The following is a 21,850-nucleotide window of genomic DNA, read 5'->3' on the forward strand; positions in this document are numbered from 1 at the left end:
AAGAAACATTTCAACATTTTCCTTGCCCAATTTTAACACGAGCTGGATTTCTGTTTATATGAAACTAAGACTTCTTTCCTGACAATTTTCGTCTCCCAACTATATTCCTTCAGGAAGTATTTATAACGCAGATCAACAGTTTATATTCCTTATTCCTTTCCTACCTGTGGGCTGCTTCTTGCCTGTGAAGCCCTCATGACCGAAGGCAGGAAGGACAGTGACTGCCACCACAGCACAGCTCCAAAGCAGTCCAACAAGATGCTTCAAGGAAACTTCAGAGAACACAGAAAGTCGTCTTGATTCATGTCCCTCAATAGTACATCACAAAATCGTATTTTGTGGAAGGCTGGATGCTCTAATGGTACTGAAAATTGGAGTAAGTATAAACACAGGTATGACTTGACCCAGCCCAAGGCTTTTGGAGTGCCAGTTCTCACAGGAGGAAATATCTACAGACCAATGTTGTCACCCCTGAACATGATGTTCCAGTGGAAAAAAACCGCCTCATCGCACCTACTCCAGCCTATGTAACAATTCCCGCAGCGCCCTATCGGGATCCCCCTGGACAAGAAAATACCAAGTGCTTTCTCTGATAATCTTTCCGCTTGCTAATCAGCCACCAGGCTCTTAGAAGGGACTCAGCCGGTGACCTTTTAAACAAGATTTAAGGAGTCAAGCACCAAAATTAGCCAATTGTAGAAAAATCTGTATCTGAAATGCTATTTTTCATAGTAAAATTATCGCTTGCTGGTTTGACAGAAAGGGACACATCTTGCTCATCTTGAGGCTTTTTAGCACTTGTATCCTGTTTGGCTTCTCTCCTTATGCCTATTTATTTGGGAAATTTATGGTGCGATTCCCAGAGGTTTGGATGGCGTATCGCTTAACCACTTCAGTAAACAATCTGGAGTACTGTTTAAATATGGAAACGCTTAGTAGCAGCACAACCAAAGCGACTGGTCGAGCTGCTGCTATGCCTTAGGAAAAAAAGAGGGGGGGGAATCTTCTTGTGCAGACAGGCATTTATCTTTCATTATTTCACCACCACCACTGGGGCGCACCACGCAGCTGTAACGTTTACAAATTGCAAAATATTGATTCGGTTCAGCAGATAAAAATTTCCAGCCAGCAATGACCTTATGAAACTCTGCCCTTCTGAATGGAGCCTTGTTGCTTCACCATGGGGAACCAAACGAGGTGTACCAGTGGCACCCTCAGGGGTCGTAGTCCTCATGGGTGCGATGGCTGGCAGTTTAAGCCAGGATGCCAAGCTTCTGCAATCCTAAAATGCATCAGTATCCCCACCGCCAGCACAAGGTCCATTCTGCCCTTGAGCTGGAATCTCTTTCTTTGGGTTTGTGGAAGGATACTTCTTGTTTTTACCATTTACTGACAGTTCTGCCTTCTCCTCACTGTGTAGGTACCAAAGACAAGGTTGTTTCTGCCAAGGTCCCAATCACAACAAATTTCCTCAAACTTTTCAGAGTATGTGATATATAGCCACACGGAATGTGGTAAGCCACACCTGACCACACATTTCTTCAGTTTTCTAAATCCAGTCTCTTGCCCAAACTCCTGCACGGAACACCTCCTCTCAGAAACTAGATTTGCTGTCCACAATGAAGATATGTGACTCCTTCTACTGAATTAACGGGGTGACCAGTTGGGAATCTTCTGAGTCTTTATACTACCACCTCATGACCCTCAGCTCCAAAAAATAGCTGAGATTTTTCTTGCTCAATCACTAGAAAACCTCACCTGGTACATCAGCTCCTCCCTCATGTGTCAGTTAAGGGACAACCTTGTAAACCTCATCTTCCTTGTAAATTAAGCAGAAATTGGTAATAAATTAAAGTTGCTGGATTGCTCGAGCCCCCTCATGATGGTGTAAGAAACCACTAATGCAACACTCTGCTGCTCTCGTGGCCACCTTTGTCTTGCTCTTGGGAGATGCCTTCTGTTGAAGAACTTCTCGTCACTACTGGTAGGAGAGGTGCTCTCAGAGCAGAAAACAGCGTCAAACCAACTCGCAGCTAACACCTCATGATCAAACTGCACGCCCACTGCTTGTCCACCCTGTGCCCAAAAGCAACACCCACAAAAATATCTTTCCTATGACTGTAATTCCTTTACAAGCCCATCAGGGCTCTCACTACAGTGGGACGTGGTTTCTGCTCAAACACAGGCTGTTCCTAATCTTCTCCAAGGGTATCACATGGATATCACTGCTCTGTCTAGCATCGCAGGATACTTCAGGACTCCTTCCTTATATATCAGTCGATCACAACTGTGATCGGTACAACTGATCCCTTTGTGAGACATAGCTCAGAAAAAGGCACATGACAATTTACTTCCAGTAAAGATGAAAGAGCAAGGTACTTCCAGTAAGGATGAAAGAGCAACAGCAGCGTTTCTCTGGGATATTGCCTGCAGCACTCATCACTCCCTATTTCAGAAACATGGACTCCAATTTAAACAAATGCAAAATGACTGAGATGATGGTGGCAGTGATGGAGGGAGAAGCTTGTCCTTTGAGAAGACAATAAAAGAATTTGAGTGTTTTAAGCTAAAAAACTACCCCTTCGTTACCCCTACTTGGGTGGTCAAGAAGCCAAAGGGCAATGAAGCACAAATAAAGTGCACGTGTGATTATGTTAATTTTAAAACACTCAAAGATGATCATTAGCGATGAGGCTTTGGATCAGAGGCACAAGGTTTGGATCAGAGCAACGGAGGCAAAAAATAAAATAATTATAAATAAATAAAAAAATCAAACTATTTTTATAATGGTACTTGAGAAATTTATGAATGGGATTCTCTGATGTGGTTGCCCGAAATAGCGAAGATTTGGACATGATGACCCAGGAGTTCCTGAAAGCAGCTGGCACGGAGGCCGTGCACGCACAGAGGGTTTCCCACTGTTTCCTTTCCCCTCCTGTAACGTGGACTTTTCCCTCTGAGTTACAAACAAATTTCAGCATTAACACAGGGAACCTCAGAATAGGACAAGGATAACGAATATTCCACCACAAACAACAATTCTACCCAGAAGCCCAAACCCCGTTTGCAAACCCCACTGGCCAAATGCCTCTCTTCCACCACTGTCTTCTAAGACATGTTTTCTTGGATTTCTTCTCGTTTTTGCTGCTCTCCTCTCGCCTTTAGGCTGTATGATACAGACTCGTCGTACAGAAAAATGCCTGAAACTGGATAAAGTACTCCAGGTCAGGCTTTTCCAGCCTCAAGCAAAATTACTAGATGATCTATTGCATACACCAACATGTTCCCTACAACATAAGATATTGTGGATTTATGTTTAGTTTATGAGTCCTAGACCCTTTTCTGAGGAACTGCTATTTAACCCGCTAATTATTCTTACCCAGATGGAGTATTTTGCACTTGTCTGGTTCTCATCCCCAGCCACGTGAACGCAACCTTTTCCAGGAAGATAAGCAACGACAAGTCTGATTTAACAATGTAAGATTTAAGGCTGCTAGTCCCAGATCCAAAACTCCACAGTCGCATAACACAAAATGCTGAAGGGTAAAGAAAGACGCTCACTTGATGGGTTCAAGTTTCGAGAAATTTTTGGTGGGGCAATTTAGCATCAGCAGGCTTTATTTTAGATCGATGATCCACTGTCCTGCCACGGCCAGGAAGGAATAGAGGAATAGAGCTTATTTAGGTGCTTTGAGGAATTGGATAGAAATGCAAACTATATGCGCCCGTAACTCAAAGAAAACCAAACCAGTCCTTCTGAGTGACGCGACAGTACGCAAATCCAATATGTAAAATTGTGGAATCAGGGCAAAAGTTTCCTTTTGACTTAGTAAAACTTAGCTTCGTAGACACCGCATGAGATTCTTCTCTGTAAACACCAGAGCATGTCTGATACAAGATCAGAAAGAGAACTTACGGTAACACATACACTAATTACACTGAAAAACAATCAGCGCTCCAGAACAGATAATAATGAGAAATGAACACTGAAGGAAACTTTGATGTACTTCTTAGATAACTGCGGTACTTTAAAACTGGATTCAGTTCAAACATTTAAAACATCTCAGACTGAGATCTACATTTCAGATTGAGAATGTGTTGATGCACAAGTAGATTTTAAAATAAATACGCGGTGGAGCAGAACACAAACATGGATTTTAAAAATAAAACCAAACCAACCCTCTCCAGTTAAAGCGCCCCTGTTCAAACAGCTTTAAAAACGCTTCTCCTTCACGTAAGCTAAATCCAAATGCAAAACTTTACTGAAGTAATTCTTAATAATCAGTTTGCAGCCTGGATCGGCCGAGATGCACGTTGACTCAGTGCAATTTGAGTCATGGGTCCAACCCGGGACACACTGCGAGGTCCTGCTCTGACCACTCGACTGCAAAGGCCTTCTTTATAAAGAAACTGAAAATAACACTAAGGGCAAAGCACGTCAATCCTGATGGAGGAAAACACAAACTTGTGCATATTTAAACGGGCCATTTCTCTTGCTAATGCCAAGTGAAGATCTCTCAGGCTAGATAAGTCCAGTTCGTTACTGACTAACTTGTAGGACCAAGTTGAAAAGGTGCTTCCAAAAGCATCAGTGTTCCAGTAGTGACAAGGATGAGGAATAACAACACAAAGAAAAAGGACAGAAAAGTGGAGCCATTCAAGCTTCTCTAAACATACCATTTTTTCCTGTACTTCCACATAGCAGTAAAATATTTTTCTATAACATCCTTCACCAGAAAGTCACCTGAGACAAAATTAGAAAGACATCTTATGTTTTTCTAAGACTGCAACAGCATGAAATAAGTGACCACAAAGGCCACCACAGGGAGGGGGGTTGGGAATAAAAATCCAACAGCAACAGCCATCAGTTCCCCCATTTACACAACAAATAACATCCGTGTGATACACTTCACTTTCATTCTCTGCGGCCAAGCCACAGAAAGTGGATTTTCTCACTGTCATGATGTGACTTTGATGGCCTCCAGCATCACAAAAAAATCATACAATAATCTTCTATACATCATGAAAATTCTGAAAATGGTATTAACAACACAAAATAATTTCCCCTCACACTTCCCATCGACATTTCCTGTATTCTGAAGTTCAAAATCCCTATGAAAACCCCAGCTCGGGGCGGGGACGGACATGGAGAGCACAACTGGAGCTCCACAAAAACTTAACGTAAAGATAAATTTTTAAAATACCCTACATATAAACTACAAACTGGTGTGCACTGTCAGGATTACCCTTCACGAACAATACATGCCAGCGCCTACTGGACTGCTTATGAAATTTGCCATTAAATTTAAACACTTCAGAGCACGGAGAAGTGCCCGTCTTGCTCGCCCATGGCCAAGCGTGGTTTTAATTACATTGCTGAAGAGAGACTAACAGCTCCGGGGATGAGCATAACACATGAGCAGACCCAGTCTTTTGAACGGGACTACTCATGCGCCTAAGTTACACCCGTGCTGCCTGAACCACAGCTTTTCAAAGTTAAGCAAATTAACCGGCCAACCTTAAGGACATTTGAAACGAGAGCATGGAGTGGGGCATCAAAGAGGAGACAGGGCGCTCTCAGTTGCAAGTATGCACGGGCTTACTGCCACCAAAATGTCCCGACACGCTTCCATCATGTTATTTTCAAAGCAGCTGCTGCCCACTGGCACTGCCGAAGTGTTTAATTACATGGAGTAAGCGTTGCAAGCCCGCCGCTGCTCCTGCCCGCGCGCTGAGCCATCAGCACGGCCGCCAAGACGGGCACCCTCTCGCCCCAGGTGACAGGACGCAGACCACAGCCGTCACCTGCAAGGTGGGTCCTTCCCAGCACCTACACAATTTATTTATGTTGGAGTCCATCCCTTGATCCCATGAAGCCTTGGTGCCTATCTTCCAATGCAACGTTCCTGAAGCCACCCAAACAAGCAGAGTAAGAAACTTGAATGCGTACCACCATGAACACTGGTTTAACAGGCCCTTTCCTTAAGAGGCAAAGGAATCGGTTCTCATTTTATTTTCAGGGTGCAACAGCAGCTAGTACCAAAGAAAACAGAGGTGGAAATACTTTTCTAAAGCCCTTTCCAAAACATTTCACATCTACACACTGGATGATGGACCATGTCCACACACTACGCGATGCTGGGAGCAGACGAGGGATTTCACATTTCAGAACCAGTCAGGAGTCAAAACATTTTCCAGCGAAGGGTTAGCCCGTTTTCTTTCAATTACCTGTACAGCGAGTGGGAAAACACTAATACAAGGGCTTAGAAATTCTACAGTTCGTAACCCTTATGGTCCAAATTCATGGTTTGAACGCCTAAATCTGCCAAGACAACATGCATCTTCCCCTCTTCCCTAACTAAAAGGTTCCTGGGTCCCATGCTGCAAACTCCCAGGCAGTGAGCAAGTCCCGCTCCCACGGCAGTTTTAAAGGACAGAAATAATAGCCTCCTATGTTTATAATTATAGCTTTAATAACACTCTACCCCCTTTCTAATTTTTCCTTCAGGCTCCCTTTTTGGCCTCTCCTCAGTGACAGCCTCTCACAGACGTTTCCAAACTGTAACACATACTTTGGTGGCTATCAGTTCCACTTACTCCAGACAGATTTTTAACTTGATGGTTGCACCCCCTCCCCCCTCCAGAAAAAGAAAATCTAACGGTCTACAAGTTATTCTCTCATGAAGCATTATAAAGAAAATTTAAAGGATGAGCTTCTCTTCAGTGCTCTCAGACAGGTTTAGTATAGCAGCAGGTTTTACACATCCACGTACAAACCCATCTGTTTACTTTTATCTGGACTTTTTGATTGGGTTTAAGTTTTACACGCATCAAGTAAGGAATGACAGGATCATCGTTTCAAGCTGTAACGCTATTACGTAAATTAGGGTGGGAAGAAATAGCGCTACCAAGTCCAAGGAAAGGTGAAGGCTGCATGAGCAGACTCATAAATGATTGACTGAGTGTTTAAGCAAGAGAATGGTGAGAACGGAGCAAAATCTCCTCAAAACAGTGAGAAGGTTGATCCGTAGGGGCTGTCCACGTCACTCTGATGAGCTAAAGCTGGTATTGCTGCCAGATCCCTGCTTCTAAAGCCACAGACAGTGGAAAGCCAAACACTTTATTGATGCAAGTTCATAATTGTACTGTATAAATTCAGTGACACAAGATGGATCTTTTCCTCTTTCTTTTAACAAAGAGTTCCTTGACCCTATGCTGCACACCCCTGCTGCTGTAAAACATCACTAAAATACAGAAAACACAAAGTGAAACACTTGCTCACGCAAACTTTGGCAAACTCTTGCTACAAGACACCAACTGATGCAAGGAGCCTACTGGATTCAAGAAGGGCTTTGACACATTTTACAAAAACAGCCTTTCAAACAACACTCTACCAGCCAACCAACCTGGAACTCAGATGTTTTGAGCCTGAAAGAAAATTCTTCAGGGGCAAATTATCCTCTTTCTGTGTGGGCTAAGACTTCTTGCCCCATTCTTGAAGGAGGCTGCGGGACACGCCTGGAGGCTTGGGGGAGCTCCAGCCTACAGGAACACAGTGGTTTGCCACCGCCAATTTCTGTGCCCTTCCAATTTGGCGAGTAAATATTCCAATGCCTCATCTATGGACTGTGCCACAGATGTGTAACAAATCAGCCTCTGCACGAGAACATCACCCAGATTTATCCATTTTCAAGAGCTTTAAAAAAAAAAAAATAGTCTCCTTCCTCCCAGGTGCAGCCTCTCTGGACAGCCCTAATGCTCCCATGTCGGTCCCAAGAGGACTCTTGTGTTTCTTCTGGTCCCGAATGCTCGATCCCAGCGCGCCAGCCCCAGGAGCACAGCTGCCTGGCTCTGCCTGTGACTCACCGCTCCTCCCCGGTGCCCTCCGACCGTGGGAAGCGACGGGAGACGAGGGCACTCAGCGCCTCTCGGGGTGCTCAGCCTCGGGACGTGCTCGGTGCTGTGGGAGCGTCGCTGGAAGCAGAGAGACGGCAAAGCCCCGGCTGCCTGCATCGCGCACGCTCAGGCACTGGCGAACTAACAAATCGTTTCATTTTTGGAGACCCCAGTGTTTAAATCTCCTTTCGGTCACAAGTACTGTTCTGATAATCTACTTTTGTTTTGGAAATACGATCTGCCATTGAACAACCGTACAGTTTGGGAGCCTGCTCAGTCACGGTAAGGAAGGTTTGGGGCTTGCAGGGACCGGAGGGCTGGGACTGACCTCCACCAGCACCGCTCTGCGCAGGAGTACTCACCAATACTCCCAAGTGCTCGCCTGACCAAACAACAGCATGCTTCCAGAAAGAAAAAGGAAAACAAAAAAAACAAAAAAAAAAAAAAAGGGAAAAAAGTAGTATTCGTCCACATGAACCCTGGGGACAGCTTGGGAGCATCATCTCTTCCTGCAGATGGAGATCCTGTAGCCCCCGAGCTCCCGCCCGGCTCCAGGGGTGCAGCACGTGGGATGGGAGTGGGGGGCACGGCTCCCACAGCCAAGGAACTGACACTCCAACAGCATCCAGCTGCTCTCTGCAGCCATTGCTTCCTTCCCCAAAATAACCAGCTGCTTACCCCAAATCCCCAAACTTAACAAATAGCTGGGGCAGTATTTTTTTTGGTATGAAAAAGGGAAGGTATCCAGACAAAAAAAGAAAAAAAGAAAGAAGAAAGAAAGAGAACAGACACAAAATTAAACAATTCTACCTTAAAATAAACTCTGCAGTATTATCTGTCTCTTGTCAAAAGTTATTAGGGAATAAAAGTGACAGACTGTCTACTAAGATACATCCCATGTCCAAGTGACATACCTAAAACTTGTCAGAGATTTCCCTCTGTTGCGTCTGCTTATCCTTAGTGCCCACACGTGTTACGTTGCTGTATATTCTTGCACGGTGGAAGCACTTGATTTATTTGTTGAGGGGAAAGGACACTTTTTTCCCACCTAATTTTACTCTTCTGATGCGACAGGTCTTTGTCTGTTCCTCACATAAAACAGAAAAGTCCTCGACTAAAACCAGACTCCACATAATTATTTTTCCCTAAAAATAAAGTCAATAAAACTGGCAAGTGCGAACAAAAATGGAACTGATCTATCAAAGAACTGTAAACGGATTTTCCTTCCCTGCACATTCTTCACATTAAGAAATTACTACTGGTCAATATTAAAACCAGACAAATTACGCGGTGCTTTGGTAAAAGACAGGATAAAACAACTCATGTGGACAAGTTACAGGAACGGAGAAACAAGATGTTGCCTCAGTCCAGACAGCAATTAGCTTTTGGGAACTCGGTGCATGCTCTCCGGCCCTCGCCGAGTGTGGCAAGTAGGGTCTCTGTATAACCTATCAAATCAAAACTGAAAAACCCAGACTCGGCCAACCCTGGCGGTTGTTTGAAAACTGGAGTTCAGCCTCAGCTTTGATGTGGTTGTGGACTGGGTGCATTCCCATGAAGTTTTAATTCTTACTAAAGCTGCAGAAAGGTAGTGCAAGGACACTAGGAGAGTTCAGGAGAAGCGTCCTGTCGTGGGGGGAATATGGAAAGGGTCTTCTATGTGGTGGCCACATACAGTGTAACCAAAAACATTCCAAGAGATTAAAAAATATTGGCAGTTAAATATCTCTATTTTTTTCTTAGAAGAAACTTTAAATGAAAATTAAACCAAGGAAATAAAGCAAGCTACAGCTATTCAAATAGCAAGCGTCCGGATAATGGGAAGGAGAAAAGAGCAAGAGAAACATTTCACACCGAAAGGTGCACCCCGCGGGTGCAATTACACAAGAGTTTACGTGAGTCTAAGCGAGTGCAGGTTGTGTGTCAGAAACCTGCCTCCACCATATCAGCTGGACAGACGGAGAGAGAGAGAGATCTTATCCGTTTAACCCTGGTAGAAGCAGCTTAAGCGCAAAATTTCCTTTTATTTCTTCATCTATTTGTTGTTGGGGAACATCTGAAACTCTCTTTTCCATACTGTGAATACCTGCTTTTATTTTCATTTAACTTAAATGCAACTTGAGCGTAGTGAAGGAAACCCAACAACAGCGAAGCGTTTCTTTCTTACCCAGCGCTGTGACGAATCCATAGCCTGGGGTACCGGGACACCCTGCCTTCCCACACTGTTCCTCAGACTATCCCAACACCAGCACAACATTGCTCCACAGGACGGCATCATCCAGTTTTAGAGTTGCCATTGAGTCAACGAGAAGAGAAAATCTCTGGCCAAAGGTGGCGCAGGAGGTAGTTCATGGCTAAACCCTAAGAAACCCCATGGTCACAGAGGGTTTCAACTCTTAATATGGTTTAGATTAAAATTCTATCTGCCTCTACAACTTTGATGAGATTTTTGTTTTCTGCGTCAAGGCCGAAAGCAACGAACTAAGACAAAGAACTTGACACATACAGTCTCCAACATACAAACAACTGACTGTTTCCATAGAAAATTAGGGAACAGAGAAACTGAAGTAACTCTAAAAAAATGAATTCCTAATTTTGTAATAAAGGCCACATGGTCCGCTCAAGTAAGCGCAGAACTGGAGAGGCAGAACTGATTAGTTTTAACCCAAGACCAGTACTGATTTCAGCTGTGACGACGTGCATTTTTTCTTCAACTCAGGACACGTCCCGGTGTCTCGGTCAATGGGAACCGCAGGGCTCACCTTCTTACTTAGCAGAGCATTAGGGGAATTCAGTATTCAGCACATAATCAAATCAAACAGTGAATGAACTTACTCCAAAGTAGGAGTTCATGAAAAACACAGAGCAAAAACAACACCGCTGTCCGAATTTTTGTGGTTCAGTTTGAGTCTCTTATCTGTACTCACTGGAACAATTTTGGTCTGGGTTGCACACAAACTTATTTTGTACACCAAATGTGAACACAGTTCAACAAAGCAGAAAATTAGCAGAAATGCCATTGGGCAGTTAGATATTACAAACACCTTTTGTGAGATTTTATCACCATTACATCAGACTCCGGATTCTGCCCTAATTTGGTAATAAACCGAAATTCTGAACCCCATCTTACAAATACCACAAACCCAAACTCGACCTTGCCTCCACTGGCCATCATTATTAACAAAAAGTCACTGAACAATAACGCTGGCATTGTAAATTCACGCAAGGAATAGTACTTGCACAGGTTTCGGATGTGAGCTGAAAACCCATTTAGCTAAGAATATTTTATTGTGGAAAAGGATGTGGAAACAGAAAATAAGTTAAAATGATAAAGAGACCTGAATAGAAACCCCACGGTTATAAATGGAACAGTTGCTGTAAGCTGATAGTTCTGTACATCCACATCTGCTCCAGTTCAAAGCAGTTCATGTGAACCAGGGGAAGAAACTATTTTTTTGCTTTAGCTTCACTGCTGCAAACCTATCTTCTTTCAGGCCAGGGCAGGGAGTAGGGAGAGGGAGAAACCACCATCGGTCTCCTGGCACAACCCAAATTTCAACGAGATGGGGCTGCCGCTGCCTGACAGCTCTTCTTGCCATTCCCCATCTCTCTCCCCGCAACGTTAAAACACATTTAGAAGAGAGCGGCAACATTTGCAAATACTTACGGCAATTAAAGTTGTTTGTTTCTGCTAAACCCGAGGCGTCTGTAGCTTAACAAAAACTCTGGGTTTGTTGCTTTACTCGCAGATAGTTTCTGTTTCACAACTGTCCCTGCTGGGGCCACTTTGATGATAACGTGGGAAACGCAGGCAGAACAGCCAAACAGGGAAATAAATATATAAAAATAACGAGGCTGCTCCAGGACTCATTCAGGTTCCAGAGGAGCTCAAATTTCCTGCCCGTGGGCAGCTGAAATGCTTTCCCTACCCAGTTCAGCCTCTGTTTCTGTAATATCTTCTTTTCTCCTCCTTTTGAATCTTAAAATTAACAAAGAAAGCAGCTGCAAAGAGGACGTGGTGCAAAGAAACAGAAAAAGCAACAGCATCAAACTTGGGAAAGGGTAAAAGTTGAAGTCAGCTCCAGTTACGAGAAGCCTTTATTTTCCTATTTATATTATTAAATGACAGCACATATACGCCCTTTACCCAGTGCATGAGATTTAAACGCCTTTTTTTTTTTTTTCCGCATCAGGTTGTTTATCCTGAAGTTGAAATATGTTTGCCGGGGTCCCTGATTTTATTTGCCACCTGCAAAACATGAAAGCTTCCCGCAACCGAGCCTCTGTAGGCAACTGCTGGGGCTGACGGACAACGTGCTCGAGTCGGTCGATACAGAGTAATTGCTGGACTGAAATCAATCGCAGGCTCCCAGGAACTGCTTTGACTGGATTTTACTTTAAAGATTTAGTGCCATGACTGGTGAGACGCTGAACTCCTCAATTATCATTAGACATGTGCTTCGCTTCCAAAATTAAGATGGATGGCAAAATCTCCGCTGAATTCCAGAGCGGAGCTTCGCGAGAAGCTACCTGAACCACAAAAATCCTCCGCTTCAGCTAAATAGTTCTTAAACCCCCTCAAACAGACGCATGAATAAAGGGTCGGGGCTGTATGGCGAAGTGCTGCTCATGTGTGGAGGAGAAAATGCTGCGCGGGGTGGGGAGTGTGCTGCGGGTTTCCCTTGAAAACAGAGAGACACGGAATCCGCCGGGACACGCGGGAGGGTCTCGGGCTCAGTTGCCCACTTCCCACCAACACCGGGGCTATTTCTAATACTTAAGTGCTTTACTGGACGAGGGCCAGAGGGCACAGCAAATTGCAGGATACAGCCCCAATGAGCTATTTTGAGAAAATATACTGAAGAGAAAGAGAAAAGGGGAAGCTTTCATTAATTTATATTATCAAGACAACAAGAATCTTGTTTTGGAAACAAGAATCTGGCTCCTTTAACCGAAAGCTTGTTAGCAAAACGCTGCAAGGAGAAGGTTTAAAAATTGCATTCATTCATCTGCCATTTAGAAAGTATTAGTTTTTAAAAGCTTAGGTTTGATTTACACGCCTCTGGTTTGTAACAGAATGTTTAAAATCTAACCATCTAACCCAAAACCTGTTTCTGCTCTTCCACTGGTAATTAGTTTGCGGTCTTTATTATCCCACTACTCAGTTATATTGTCAGATGAACTTAAACGGTTAAGATAATTAAAAATACTTTATCGCAACACACACCAGTCCTTACAGCCGCGTAAGAAGGGTACCGGCGAGCACGATTTCTCTTGCAGTCAATGACCTGTCATTACTCAGAGCCTGTTTGAGAGACCAGATTCATTCTCAAATGAAAATGATCAGCTGTAATTTTAAAAAAATAAGCTATTTCATTTAGGCCAGATTTTCCAGGGTGACGACACTCAGCAGTCCCCTGCAAAGTAAAGAGCAGAGTGAATAAGCACAGCCTGACCGTCTCAACTCCATTTCTTAACTAAGGAGCACCTAGAACAATTTTAACAATTTTTAATTTGGGAGAGAGAACACACCGCTCTGCTTCGTCCACTCTCGCCTACACAATGCATGTGGTCACATCCTGGACAAACATTAACTTCTCTCAGCTGAATCCATTTCACGTGAACTGAAATGACAATCCTTGTTTCCTGCGACCTGTCAAACTCCTGGATTCAACACATCCGTTCTTGCCGTATAACCGAAGTTCTGCGACAGCAAATGAATGCGATGCAAAAGGAGTTGATGGGCTCTCCCAACAGCTCGCTAAAGCTTATGAAGTCCTTTAAGACCAGTGGGTAAAGAAATAGTTTGGACTTCTAAAGCACGTACAAAAGGGCTAGAACGGGATTTCTGTGTTCCGCCTTTGCCTCTCAGCCTGGCTTCCTACCACCTGAGCTAAAGGAGGATCTCCTGCACGTCCTTGTGCATCATTATTCAGAAGCAGGATCTGTTCCTATTCCAAGAGCCCAAACGTCATCTTACATCTTGGGGCACGCGGAGTGAAATATTTCTACAAAGTGATTGAATTTGAAATACAAATCTGTAGCACAGCAATAATCGTCTCTGTTAGCTGAAGTACGTCCTCGCAACGTACCTTAGGCTGTTCTCTCGTGCCTTTTAGCTGGTCTCAGCTATCTGCCAAATGGATTATTGACAGCAATTGTAAAGATGAAGTAGCATTTCAAATCTACGTCCCTGTCGATGTCAACACGGAACCCTGGGAGACTGTTCCCAGACAAATTGATGGAGCCTGCAAACACAACCCTGCTAGTACAGTGCTGACACCCATATACCCAGAAACGTGTGACAGCAGTGGATCCTGGAATATGAAACACTGTCCCTGTCTACTTATAGAAGACTTTCATTTAACTCACTGGAACTGCAAACATGGATCTGGGGGAAGGTTATTGTTTTTTGAAGCTTTGATTCCTTTTAATTTACTCGACATTTAGAAGTGAAGCACAGAAAACTTCTGCAATACCCTACAGAGCAGTTCTCAGAGAAGCATTTGCTTTCACCAGGCAATCCAACAGCAAGGATAGCTGAGGATGAAGAAAAATGAGAAGAGAAAGAAGGGAAGGAAGCAAGGCTACCCATAAAAGCAAAACCAGACATGGTGCACATAAAAATGTGAAAAACGTATGTTTTGGCAAGATCAGAAAAGATATATGGATAGTGTGTGGACGGGGAAATCTCTCATTATCTTCCACTAGGTACAAGGTCAAATAACAGATCCCAATATACCGCACAGACTTTTAGTAGAGCTGAACTGAATGCATTTAATCTTTTGAATACGTTTAATCATTATTTGAAATGAAAGTTACGGATTACTCGATTCATGCCCTCTATACAATCAGACATGCTGATAGAAATACTGGAATATGTTGACACTCACTCTGCATTCTTCTGTTTGTCAGCAAGTCCGCTTCTCCCACGGGACACAAAGTCAGTCCTATGAGCCATACCTGAACACACGGGTATGTGGATAAGGGTATACTCCAGACAGCACAGATTCCTATTGTCCGGTATACATTACGGTGTCTTTCCTATTCAACATACAGATGTGCTGCTTAGCAACAAAAGGAGGTACCCCCCAGATACGTTCTGGGAAAGGAAACGATGCTCAGCATGTTTTAAGTCAAATACCTCCCATTTCTAAAGAGCAAACCAATGTTATGTTGTAAAGAGCATCCTTACGTTTTAGTAGGCAACCACCACAGAAAGGGGACCACTTCCTGAAACCCCCAATTACCCTAATTTATTTCCAGATCTGTTTGATTCAAGTTTATGATTGGTTTGGGCACATGATCAGCAGCATGGTTGGCTGGCTATACACCCTAGGAGACTTAAATTTGTTAAAGTATGTTGCTTGAGCTGTTAAATGAAAGCAACTGTTGCTTTGGGTGTTGGCCCGACCAAACTTAGGAGTAGTGTTAGAGGAATAATTAACTGGAATCTCACTTGGCTTTTACTACTTTAGTGATAAACTAACCTTAAAAACCCACTCACTCATTTATTTTTTAACTTTGCACAGAGCTGGAAGGTCTCACCACCTTGGAAGAAGATGCAGAAAGCAGCAGCAGGTAGCTTTTCACCTCCGTGCTGCCTCTTTCACCTGTGGCACCCCGGAGGCACAACCCCGGAGCCAGCCCTTTCCCTCCACGAGCCCCAGGCTGCAACTCCGTCACCTGGCTAAAAAACTGGAAACAGCCTGGCTCCACATCCTTACTTTGTGACTCAGGCTCATTTCTGTTTATACTCGTGTGAGCCGAAGAATGACAATGACTAGTAGCTATATAGATAAATAAAGTATATTAAGTCACAGGAAGTAAAAAGGGAAAACCATTAATTTATTTTTAGAAACCTGTTCTTGCCATTCATCAGAAAAACAACATTCAAAAGTATGCAGCAAGATACAAGCATCTGGATGAGGCTTGCTGACCACATACCAACATTCAGACTACACACAGAGAACCATTTTCCTTCTTTAGACCGGTCTCAGACTCCGTGCCAGGAACACAGGATACAGAGAATAGTGTAGTAGTTTCCACTAGCGAACCTCGGGAAAAGGGTGCTTTCACCGCACATGCTACCGCTGCTTCGACATGGTCTGCTTAGATTTATCCTGTCAGCGGTCCTACAGCTGATACCTCTCTTCGGATACACCATGGCACCAGCCAGTCCATCCCAAACTGTTCTACACAAACCTCCCATCAACAGTGTCCACACCAGGCTAAACGCAAGGGAAAAGGTCTCAAGGTCTAGATCGGCTTCTCCATATAAATAGGCCATGCCAACGCTAACCAAAAACAATATGGTGATTTATTATGGAGCTGGATGCCCAACTCCCCAAAACACAGCAAATGCAGTACACCCACGCATCCCTTTTTCCTCCTCTTGCTGGGTTGCCAAATACCATGCATCCATCAGTAGAAAACCTCTTCAGGACAACAGCGCCGCAACATACTGAGATGAATTTAGCAGTATTTGCATAAAAGCTTCCATCTTTTGCAGTCTGCAGTAGATTTCTTCTGGGCACTCACACCACGAGCATAAAGTCATACCGTATTTTGAACCTTTGCCTGCCAAAATCCGGGGAGAATCGCAAAGCACGTTCATTGACATGTCTTGCAGTACATCGTCAGCCAAGACGCTACGGTACAAATGATCAGACATAAATATAGAATAGGTTTTTCTTTGACTGTTAATGCTGCACCGGACACATTTCTGCCACTTTCCTTAATTCAACTCAGTAAAAAACTAAAACTTTGATGATGCTTATCCCTGAAACTTCCACCTTAGCTCTTGTTCCTCTTCTTAAGGACAATGATAAAACTCCCACGATATCATGTTGAAAAGAAGAGTTTTAAAATGCATCCAGAGGACTCTGCATTCCTTACTTTTATCTCTAGGATGTCACTGCAGTCAGTCAGTATCTGCTCACTTTTCATATTTACTTTTTGAAAATGTGTCCCGAATCTGCACTGGAAATGGAATTTAGTTGCCAACCTTTTCCCTTTTTTACTAACTGAGTGCTGTGAAATGTATTTCTCTCTCTCTGGACAAAATTCTTCTCAGTGAACCTTACTTATCAACACACAGATCCCTATTGCATATTCCAAGTTTGTTCTGCAAGCAGGACATCAGCTGACGTCAATGAAGATGTACAAGAGGCAACAAATATTTGCTATGTGTTTAGAAAACAAAGTTTTTTTCCCATTCTAATACATACTCGCCAAGCTTCTCCCTAGACAGGATACAAATAGAGAGAGAGGTAAGACAGTAGGACCGGGAGCCAGGAATACGTAACTTGTAATCACTGATGTCATGATAAAAGTTCAATAATTTATAAGATATTAAAAAAGCAGTTAATGCCTGCAAACCACTCAGCCTTTTCGTAACGGACTTCAGATTTTAAAACTCCCCCAGAGCACTTACACTCGTGTGCAAAAAGTCATAGGTGTTTGTGTCAGTTCGGAAAAAAGAAAAGAGGTTCTATTTTTCAGAGCTGCGGTCTGAAAGGACATCTCAGTGACTACATATATTATTAATACACCACTCATAGGAATAAGAATGTACATCCAGGTCCTAGTACAGATACAGAGCTTCCAAGAATAAATCAGATATGCAGATAAGGTAACCAGGCAAAGATACTAAAGAGGAATGGCACCAGATCTATCATTACTACTATTCTTTTTATCGGTTCAAATCTGGAAATAGTTTCCGTAATGGCTGGAAGGACAGACTGCCAGTAGAAAGTTCAAAGATGTGAACTGTGGGAGTCTGGAGAAGAGAGAAAACACTGGCATGTGGGGCAGCCGCAGAGGAGAGGCAGCGCTGCTCTGGGGACAAGGCACTGGAAGCAACAAAGGCAGCTGAAACGGCGGAGCCGGCGGCGCAGCACAAAGAAACAGAACAAACGAGAAGCGAGGATGTACGCAGGGACGCGGGTCAGCTGCCAGCAGATAAAGGCTGAAGGATAGAGGGAGGTTAGGGGGCAGGGAGAAGGGCTGGCCCTCCCACCGGGATGGAGTACTACTTTCAGAAATAGAGGGATGAGGGATACAAATCAAAGGCTAAACCAAATAAATAAAAATCTATTTCCCTCGAGGGCATGTGGGCTAGCCTGCGAAGCAGCGGTGGTGACTAATGCAGCCCAGCATGAGGAGCTTTGCTTCCTGCGCATCCAGGGCCTCCCAAGGAAGGCAGCCATTGCGGTCGTTTCTAAAAGGCCTGTATTCCCCATAAATTACCTTGCAGCGACAATGGAGACACCACTATCTTTTTGCTCTTCAAAGTACCGGAAAAAAAGTTGCGCGCTGTTTCTCACATCACTCCGTTACATTACTGAGGTCTAACAGCTGGCACAAGATGACTTAGCACCCCTGAAAATAACGCGGTGACAGGGTCCCAGCAAGGTGCGGAGGCTGCCAACCCCGGAAAGTTTGTCATTTGTAAAACCCCTCTTGGGGTTTGCACCTACGGCAGAACCGAGAGTCCTGCCACAATCTCAAGTTTGGCAGCAAACACGGGGGAGGTCGGGAAGGTAAACATTCCCATACCGGCACACGCTGTCCCCAGCTAAACTGCTTATGTAGTCTCTGAAAGTAAGCAGAACTATTTCACGCCACTATTGCTAACTTGGCTTGTATAATAAAATATGAGGATGTGCGCAGAAGTACTTTTTCAGAATCCCTGAAAATACTCACAAGAAAAGAAAGGAGAAGGGGTGGCTTCTGTTCGTGGTGTCTAACGGTTTACCTGCAGAGTGGCCCAACAACCCTACGTGAAATGGATGTTTGAGAGATTCAGTACCGCAAACTCCCCATCACCTTGCCGAAGGACAATGGCAAGGAGTTGGGACAGGCCCTCCTCTGTAGCCTGCTCAGTGCTTTTGGCTTGCAGAGATCTCCTCCCTGTGCTGACCGCCCTCTGCAGCAAGCGAAGGCACAGCAGGGGGTTCAGCCTTTCCACGGGACAGTGCAAAGATTTACAAGCACCTCGGTAATACAGAGCAGGATGCTGCGCTCCGTGCAGAGGCTAACGTGAGCTCTTTCCCGAGAAGTCACAAACCTTGCCGTACACTGCGATACAGCCGTATATTCAGCGTGATGCTCTCAGCGAGAACAGGTTCTCCCTCCTTTGGCTCCCGGAGAAGTCCCTGCTCAGGAGCACATCAGAGGTGGCTTGCTGAGGACCTGGCTGCATAAGATGCCAAGCACGGCCCAGTAAGCGCTAAGTATCCCCATTAAAACTGGAGGGAAAATGAGCAAACTTAGCATTCGTGAGCCTTTCACACAGTAAAGTCCCAAAGTTTGTCATGCCTGTTACAGCCCCTTCCTTTCTTCCTTTTCCCCAAAGTGATCCTAATTTAAAGCGAGCCTTATTTTCCAACCACAGCACGTCCCCAAGCATTTCCTTTTCTCAAAATTGCCAGAATCCAAAGGGTGTAATTACAGTCAAAAGGGACATTTTTCCCTTCCTGATGCCAATAAATACTGCTACTTCCCAGGGTTACTCTCCTGCCTTCTGTTTTGGCATGCTGCTTTTACCCCATATTTCATGTCACACCCGTACAACCGCAGCGGGTAGCCGTAGAGCTACACGTTACCTTGCCAGTGCATCCACATCTACTCCGCAACACCCCATTTCCCACCACCCCAACGCCCTGCGAGAGCTCCCGGTGACCGACAAACTGCCCTGCTTGCTGTCAGTCTCGCACAGGACAAGGCACGCTTCCCGCAGCGATTCCTGCAGTCCAGCGCACCGTCAGAGCTGCCGCTTCCCCTCTGTATCTGCTCATCCCCAGAAATTAATAAGTTATTACTACAAATTAAAATATTAAGTTAATGATGTGCATGACTGCAAGTTACACAGCTGGAAAAGAAGTCCTAATTAAATCAATACAGTTATTAGTCCCTTGTCACCTCTGATTAATTATTAGCTTAATATGCTTCATCATTTTCACCGTTAATGGAAATAGCTGCAGTGCTACCGTGGGAAGCAGGGTAATACATACGAGAAACCTACGGAGCCGTGCTGGAAGTCCCAGCTCCGGCTTGAACAACATCTTCCAGAGAAAAAGGGGAGAGCACTTCATTTTCCGGGGTGATAGTCTGACAACACTTAAGTGGGTGACAAAAAACTCTCACGGTTTTCAAAGGGGTCAGATGTTCGCTCAGGGAATTTTTGATTGCCGAAATGTAGGGGGTATAGACTTGATTCCTAATCCTGTGCTTAGTCCTGAGCACTTGCCCCAGTGCCTTTAAGGCTTTCTGTGAGGTGACAGGATATCACCGCGGTCCTTTCAGAAGCCAACACTCCAGTGCCTTTCCCTACAGCCCACCCCGAGTCTGACCCTCGCCCCTTCCTCATTACATGCACTCGTTACCCCAGAACATAAGGAAGGAATCGGCATAAAATAAGCTGGGAGCCATCAGCTGCGATGTCGGGGTCCTCAGGCACAGATGTAACTGAGGACACCTGTCCTTTCACGCCACCGAAAGAGCCAAAAATGCTGTACTGAGGTCACTTTTTTCAATGCTCGCAAAAAATAAAACAGTGCTTTGGTTGTAGGTAACTGATGGTATTTACCCGGAGCTCAGGGGAGTGTACACTCCCCTTCGTTTTCCCCGTCTTCTTCATCCTCTCACTGACCCCAGCTCTTCCCTAATTCCTTGTAACAAGCAACTTTTCTTAGCTGTCTGCAGGAGGTTTTTCTGAGCACAAAGACCATGTGAAAACATCAAGGATGGGACTCCACGTGTCTCTCCAGCAATAGTGCAAAAGTTACCACAGAACCGGACAGGATTTTTACTGCCGCACATGGATCCGCTATGTAATTAGACAGGAGTTTCATCTTATAAACAGCTTTTACAAGCAAGCTCTTTTGGATAGGTTATCAATAGAAACACAAACGTGCGCTTCCGAGAACAAAACTGCTCCTTGAACTCATTAATGAGGCTGGTACACAGTGTTCACGCTGCTAATGGGTGATTCAGTAAATTAAATAGAGAAAGTCACTGTAAAATACTACGTAAAGTTTCTCAAAGAGCCACTCAAACAATTTCTCAGGACTCTCGCCCTATCACTGCGATTACCTCATGATAAAGTGCCACCTGCCCCATGAGTAATGGTAGAGCTTTCTAGTGCCATTTTATCATTTAGTCCTCTTACCGATATCTCTCTTAATGTACTGCGATAACGCTTCAGCTTCCCACGCTTTGCTCGCCTTCCATTTCAGCTGTGACAAGTTTGAGCTCCTTCTTATTTTAATAAATAAGTTAACGTGAGACAATCAGTGGCATGCAGAAACCCCATCCCCTGGTATTTAGATATAAAGCCCAGACGGTTTTTTTGGTGTCAAACATTAAAGAAATAGTTTTCTTTTCATTCTGAGCACTCTGGCTAGCCTACGGTTTGATGGGTGTACAGCATTTCTTTGAGAAATGGGCTGAACTCCAGTGAAATATTTGGCTGTTTAAAGAGTAGACTCTAGGATAACGGTTTTCATGGGAATCCAAAAAGAGGGAGTAAAGAAAAGGGCTCCCCATGCTATTCTTAGCTGCAAACAGTTAGATTTGGAATTTTGATTGTAAAGCATGGAATTTATAAATGGTGCCATGCTAAATTTACTTCATTTGTATACAATTCAGCTGGATAATCAAGTGTGTTCCAGCATGTTCCTGGTTAGCATCTCGGTTCTAGTTTTATTGTCTCTAAACTGGTACAAAAATGCGTTCAGTAAATAGTGCTTGTAAAATTTGTGTTCCAGTGCGTGTGCGTGAAGGTTTTATACACAGTGTGCGTGAAGATTTTATAGAAATGCACATGTGGGTGCACACGCATGCACACAGACACGGAGCTGTGATTTATTTCTAGAGGGAAGCCAAGGAAATTCCCACCCCCTACCATTTAAACGATCGGCTCTTTGGCTCTAAACATTCTGTAACTTCT

At 44.2% G+C, this 21,850-nt stretch overlaps 1 protein-coding gene across 9 annotated transcripts in view; it reads right to left on the bottom strand.

The window, feature by feature from the left end:
- Nucleotides 1-21,850, bottom strand: part of ANO1 (anoctamin 1) — an 83,380-nt gene that overhangs the window by 60,359 nt on the left and 1,171 nt on the right. The window contains exon 1 of one of the 9 annotated variants that reach the window (XM_054198471.1): nucleotides 18,148-18,821. The exons of 6 other annotated variants lie outside the window; for them this stretch is intronic. The gene's annotated coding sequence lies outside the window, so the exon portion shown is untranslated. Of the gene's footprint in view, nucleotides 1-7,406; nucleotides 8,265-11,563; nucleotides 12,974-18,147; nucleotides 18,822-21,850 lie in introns of those variants that run through there. 2 more of the 9 variants (XM_054198474.1, XM_054198476.1) reach the window with 2 other exon arrangements.

This window comes from Rissa tridactyla, chromosome 4 (assembly GCF_028500815.1).
Source record: "Rissa tridactyla isolate bRisTri1 chromosome 4, bRisTri1.patW.cur.20221130, whole genome shotgun sequence".
Classification (NCBI taxonomy): Eukaryota; Metazoa; Chordata; class Aves; order Charadriiformes; family Laridae; genus Rissa; species Rissa tridactyla.